Genomic DNA, 7315 nt, shown 5'->3' on the forward strand with positions numbered 1-7315 from the left:
ACTGTGAAGGAGAATATCTCAAAACCTTTCAGGTTTCTACACATGTGGCTAAAGGAGAAGTCTTGTCTAGAGATTATAAAAGAAAATTAGGTTACTGATGTGATGGGTAACCCGTTCATAATGTTTCATCATAAAATGAAAAGAGTGAAGGTTGCTCTAAGAAAAGAAAAAGAAGTAGACTCAAATGGAAAAGAATCCAAAATGATGAGGGGGAATAGTTAGAAGACCAAAATTAGATTGCAGAAACTGCAATTCAGTTTTTTCAAAAGCAATTTTCTAAAAGGGGAGAGAATATTGATTTTGATATATTAGAGAAATTGCCAACAATACTGGATGACAATCAAAATAAAGATCTTAATAAGGTACCAGAGTTGTAAAAAGTTAAGGAGTTTTATTAGGACTGAATAGGAATAGTACAACGGGCCCTGATGGTATGACTGGAGCATTCTTTCAGGATGCTTGGGAAATTATAAAGAAAGATATTCATAAAATAATGGTTGTTTTCTTTTGTGGGTATGAATTACCAAATTTTGTAACTCATACAAACTTGGTACTTCTGCCCAAAAATTTAGTAATTAATAATTTCTCATATATGAGTCCTATTTCACTGAGTAATTTTATGAACAAGATCTTTTCCAGAATTATACATGAAAGAATCAAGAAGGTCTTGCCTGATATTATATCTAAAGAATAAGCAGGGTTTGTTCAAGGGAGGAGTATTGCAGAGAATATCCTAGTGGTGTAGGAGATCATAACTGATATTCCAAAAAGGAGTAAGATTCCTAACATGGTGATTAAGTTGTACATGATGAAAGCCTATGATAGAGTTGACTGGTTGTTCCTTACTAAGGTGTTGAGGAAAGTGGGGTTTACTGAATTAGTGATTGATATGGTATATAGATTGGTGGGAAACAATTGGTATTCTATTTTACTGAATGGTCAGCCTACGGGGTTTTTCAGATCATCTAAGGGTTAAAGCAAAGTGATCCCTTATCACCTACTCTTTTTATATTAGCTGGCAGAAGTGGTGTCCAAATCCTTAAAATCCTTGATGTTTACTAAATATTTTAAGCTTTTTAGGATGCCAAGAGGAAGTCCAAAGGTGAATTATTTTGCTTTTGATGATGATATGATCATCTTGTGCAAAGAAGATTTGACTACTTTGAAAAACGTAGTTGATACTTTAGACAATTATGAAAAAGTATCTGGACAAAAGATCAATAAAGAGAAGAGTGCAATTTATATATAAAAAAGAGTGTCTCAAGGGGTTGTGGTAATGGATAAAGTAGCTACAGGGATCACCAGGAAATATTTTCCGTTTATGTATCTTGGTGGCCCAATATTTCATGAGGAAGAAGAAAGATTTCTATCAACTCATAATGAGAACATTAGCAGTAAATTACAAGGCTGGAATGGGAAGTTATTATCATTTTAGGGTAGATCAGTACTCATTAAGCATGTCCTACAAAGTATTCCCATTCACTGCCTATCAGTCATGAACCCTCCTGCTAATGTTTTGAGTTAAGTTCAGAAGATGTTTGGTCAATATTTATGGAGAAATCATATAGGTGGAAGAAGTAGACATTAGGTGAGGTGGAATTCGGTATGTTTCCAGATGATGGAGGAGGTTTGGGGTTCAAAAGGGTGCAAGATGTATCTATGGCTTTGTTTTGCAAATTGTGGTGAAACTTTAGAACTAAAGACTCTATTTGGATTAGTTTTATGCAAAACAAATACTATAGAAAAAATCATCCTAATGAGATAGTATGGAAAACAGGAGCTGGATCTCAGTTATGGAAGAAAATGTTACAGGCCAGGGATTTATTAGAGTACCAAATTCTATGGAAGATCAGAGATGGCAAGGCTAGTATCTGGTTTGATAACTGGACTACTATTGGTGACTTATATAACATATTGCAGAACAACAGGGACTGGGATGACAAAGTTCAAGTGGTACAGGATTTAATCACATAAGGGAAATAGAATGAGCAGTTGATGATGTAGATTCTACCACAAGAAGATGTCAATCACATCTTGACTAAACTAAGGCCTACAATTGTTGCAAGAGAAAGAGATATTCCTATTTAAATGCTAGAAACTATTGGAAAATTCATATTTAAGTCAGCATGGCAGTATAGTAGACAGACATAAGAAAAGAACAAGATCTATAAAGAAATTTGGGTGAAGCGATTACCTTTCAAAATGTCATTTCTAATGTGGAGAATATGAAAAGGAAAGGTTCCAGTAGATGCTATTATGAGAAGATGGGGAGTTGAAGGGCCAACTAGACATTGGTGTTGCACTTACCCTGATCAAGAAACCATTACTCATGTGTTTCTGAGATCATCTTTAGCTAATAGGACTTGGTCCTACTTTTTTTATTGTGCAGGTGTTCTAATTAAGGGATTAACATTTAGGGAAACTATTCTGACATAGTCGAATAAGGAAGTCAGGGGTAGAATCAAACCTTATCTTTAGTCTCTTCCAAGTATGATCATATGGGAAAGAAGGAGAAGAAGAAATAGTTTGCAGAATGATAGGACAAACTTGTCTTTACATAAAGTAATTTTCAATATTACCCAAAATGTGGGATTGTTACTCAAGGTAAGAAATCCAAAACAAGTTTTTCCCAGTAGTTTACCAAAAATATTGAAGGCGATAGAAGGCAGAAGAACAAAGATGAAGATTCTTAAAGTTATGTGGAAGCTTCCAGAGATGGGGTGGGTTAAATACAATACACACGGGGCATCAAGAGGTAACCCAGGGGTTAGCTCGTATGTCTTTTGTGTAAGTAATGAGAAGGGTGACCTAATACATACAGAAGGAGATACAGTAGAAGATACTTCTAATGTAGAATCTGAGGTTTATGCTATTCTACAAGCAGCAATTCATGCAGATGAAACACATAAGAGAAAAGTGATGATTCAAACTGATTCTTTACTTATGCAAAAAGTACTAATCAGAGAATGGAATTATCCTTGGAATGTAATAGACTATGATGAGAAAATATGGAAAATAATGAATAAAAAATAGGTACATGTAACGACCCGGGGCTACCCCTAGTCGTTACACGGTGCTTACAGTCCCGAGGGACCACAAGCTAACCCATAAGTTGGTACCTGTTATGAGCATTGAATAATAATATCATAATTGCGGAAAATATCTGATATTGTCATAAGGTTTTATCACTAAATCAATACTGAAATACGAATATATAGAAAAATTAACTAAATCTGATTAAATACAGATAAACTGACATGTCAACTGAAAATCTGAATACTGGATAACTGACTCTAATGTCTGAAAAACCTCTAAGAACTAACTGACTGAATATGAGGTGATGGGACAGACCCCCAACTCACTCTGCTAACTATTGAAATAGAGATATAAAGTAAAAATAATCTGTCATCAAATGATGAGGACTCACCACTACTACTACTACTGTACCGCAGATAGCCTGAAGAGTGAGGTCTAAGCACGGTCTGGGAACTGAGCATTAGCACCTATGATATGATGCATCATAGCACAAAATAAAGGTATGTGATCAGTACTTTGAATGAACTAGTACGCTAAATGAGGTAGGTTGATATGCATGGTTTCATGAACAGAGCTAATAATTAACTAAATACGCATGTAAAACATGGAGTACTGAGTAGAGAACATGGAATATATAGATACTAAAAATATGAAAAATCTATAAATACTGGGATGCATGACCAAGCCTATAACATGGACTAAGAAAAAGATGTAAACTGAAATACTGACAAAATACTGATATTTGTATGCTTTGGTCAAACAACCCTAAGATTTCATAACTGATCTGGAACTATAACTAAGACTATATCTGAGACTGTGGGAGGTATCATCTAACCGACATTCCCCAAGTTGAGCTAATCGGGGCCCAACCTATAACCCTAGTTGAAAAAGTATTAATACCGTACCACGGATACTAACGTTGGATATATGAATCCATTAAACTGATATAATATCCAAAGGACTAAGGGTGCCAATCCTGAACTGACGGGTGACCCCTGCGAGATAGTCAAGCCTAATCTGATGGGTGACTTCTCATACCCTACGCTGGCTACGTAGTTCTGGAGTATAGGGACTACTACTAACGACTCTACCTATTTGACTGAGAAGCCACCATCCCTATACTCGCTTGTTGCTAAATCCTACTCCCACTGAATGATACTAAAATGCTAGACTTCTCTGAGTTTAACTGATTGATATCTGACTATTTTGATAATACTCATAGTATGTTCTGAAGACTGTTCTGTAATGTACTGAGACTAGAAGAAGTAAATAGCTATGGATTTTAGGTATTTAATACCCCCAGGATTCAAAACAACAATGGTAAAATGACACTAAAACTTAAAAGACATCACATGAAGCCTTTTTATTAAATCAATCACTCTTGTAGGCATTTAATCAAACACTTGTACTTCATAGTTTAAGACAATCATAGGAATGTCATGGAACTTATAAAAATAGCTTGAATTCTACATAATAAATATAAATCATGGTTTAATTTAATAAATAATAATACAAAAACATGGAGAATTGAATAGTAACAATAATTTCATGGTAACTTGGTATAAAATCAATAGTGCATGGAGATTCATGGATGAAATCATAATTTAAAATATAATAACTTGAAAATATTATAATTTGGTGATTAAAATGGGTTACTTAGGCTTCATGGATGAAAGGAATCCATGGATGAACAGCTAACATACCTGGGAAAATGAATTTCTTGAAGTTCTGTGTGAGTTCTTGAGGATTGGTCTTGAATTTGAGAGCTAGGGTTTCTTGTTCTTGAAAAGGGGGATCTTTAATTTGAGAGGAATTGAATAATGAATGATTATTTAGGTCAATTAGGGATAAATTTCATGTTTTAGGAAGAGTTTAGGGCTTTGGAAAAAGACCCAAATACCCTTAAGCGGATTTAAAAACAAAAGCTGAAAATTGAAGATCTCAACTTTTAGCCTTGGCGTGACGCGCCACTATCACGCCAAGCCACTAGAAAAGGGAGAATTGGGACCTGGAAAAATATCATGACGTGGAGCTATCGTGTTAATCCTGTGAAGTGCCGATTTGGCCTCCTCCGCGATGCGCCAACATCATGAAGGCCCACTGGAAATTGCCAGATAGAAAATTAACATGCTCTGCGATGCGCCATGATCGCGGAGTCATACTGGAAATTGAAAATCATCATTTGGACTTTCTCCACGATGCACTATGGGTTAAAATGATGGGGTCTAACGACAGAAACTTAAAATCGCCATAACTTCTTATTCGGTTATCGGTTTTGGGCGAATTTTATATCGTTGGAAAGCTAATTAAATTTCCTATGCAATGGCAGACTCTAAAATGAAAAATTAATGAGTATTTCGAAGTATTTGTATATGAATACTTATGTATTGGGACTTAGATTATGCTAGAGAAATATGGGGTGTTACAGTTCAGTATCAACATATTATGAGGGGAAAAAATCAACTTGCTAGTTATCTGACTAATCTAGCCATTGACAAAGGGGATTTTATAATTTCAAATTTCCAGCAGTTAGAGGTAAGTGGACAAAAAATCCTTAACAAAGACAAATTATAATGTCCATAAATAACAGTGAAAGCAATAAGAGAATAAACAGGCTGACTAGGCTACTGTATGCAGAGTTGATCATGCACAAGAAGATATTTACAATCAGAAAACCAAAAAAATAGAAAAAAAGGTTTCTTGCGTAATCTATGTCAGCCATAAAAAAGGACTCACAGCAAAAGGTGAGGGTCAAGTGACATATTGGCAGCTGAAACACCTGAAAAATTATTACAGTCCAATTACTTGCAAATCCGAGCATCCCACTATCTCTATCCTGGCAGCAACTACAATAAAGGATAATATAAGAAAATTAAAGAAACAGGAAAGCTGAAAAGAAAGAAGAAGGAGAAGAGGAAGAGCTTACTTAGATTGAGCTACCATTCAAGGACCTGATACCTTCAACACAGCATAAAAATAAGAACATCATCCCCTCCACCGAAGAACATACCTGAAAAAAAACAAAATAGTCTGTTAATGGAGGAGAACATCAAAATGAGAGCATACCATAGGAAGGAGCACCTACTTCTGAGAGCTGATATGCACAGTAGCAGCTTAATTCCACGGTACACTGTTGATAATCCACAGCAGCAACATGATGAAGAACAAGTTAAACACAGTGAAAGGCAACATTTTTCAGCTGGGTAGTTTTTCGATTGGGTTGGGCCTTAGATTCAGTTGTCTTCTTAAAATAAGGATGGGCTAGTCCATCTAGTGTAAATACAATTTTGTGTGTTGGTCTTTATTAATTAAACCCGAAATTAAACCCAAAAGAAAACAGATTCTTTACCAAAATTTTGAATACCCCTAGTTGGGCACAAACAATAAACCAATGCTTATGATTTATGAATTTGGTCCTTAAATGATAAATTTGGGGAGATATTTGAATGTAAATTATTAGTCTTAATTTGTGTTACTTTTCTCTTTCTGGTGTGGATGTTAAGACAACCGCTAACTATAGGATCGACCTTAAATTTCAAACTAAAAGGACTCTTTATGTTTAATTGTTAATAAAAAGGACTAAATCAAGTCAAGCCATAAACATAAAGGATTATTATTCTTATTGCGTATTTAGTGCTAATAAATGTGGAATGAGCACTTTTTTTTCCCCAAATATGAACATAGAGTAGCGAAAAAGAAAAACTGAGTAAGAAATATTTGTGTAAACTCTCTCTCTCTATATATATATATATATATAATATATTAAAAGTGTGAAGACCCTTAGAAAAGTGATTTAAACTTTTTGCCCTTAATTAAAATATCCCGCTATAGACAAAATCATCTTTTTACTATTTTTCTTAATTTATTATTTAATTAAATTAAAGACTCCTACAATATATGGAAAGAAGTTAAGGACTCCAAAAATATATGGAAAGAAATTTATATATATTTGAAAAAAAAATAGTTGTATAAATATGATAGGAATCGATATAACTGATGTTTCTATTAGAATAGGAGTTCTTAATTGGTGTCTTGTACGTTGGCTTTTCGATATCATAAAGAAGATACTTACTGGGGAAGAGGTCACAAAGAGTTACAAAAACAAAGCTTTTAAGTTGGACTTTACATTAGGTGATACCTCTGGATACTACCCCTGCTCATATATCTTCTCTATTATATTATGTTTATACAATTTCAAGTGAATAATTATAATAGTCATCCATCAGAGAAGCAAGTATCACTTTACTACTAGATAACTATGTGAATGATGAATTTACTA

At 34.4% G+C, this 7315-nt stretch overlaps 1 long non-coding RNA gene across 1 annotated transcript; it reads right to left on the bottom strand.

Moving 5' to 3' along the window:
- Positions 1-3271: 3271 nt before the first annotated feature.
- On the bottom strand, positions 3272-6397 carry LOC107875021. Its single transcript, XR_007057076.1, has 4 exons — positions 6122-6397; positions 5963-6046; positions 5773-5882; positions 3272-3503 (listed from the first exon to the last, which is right to left on the bottom strand). It is a non-coding gene; the product is annotated as an uncharacterized LOC107875021 (long non-coding RNA).
- Positions 6398-7315: the final 918 nt, after the last annotated feature.

Source organism: Capsicum annuum, chromosome 6, assembly GCF_002878395.1.
Source record: "Capsicum annuum cultivar UCD-10X-F1 chromosome 6, UCD10Xv1.1, whole genome shotgun sequence".
Taxonomy (NCBI): domain Eukaryota; kingdom Viridiplantae; phylum Streptophyta; class Magnoliopsida; order Solanales; family Solanaceae; genus Capsicum; species Capsicum annuum.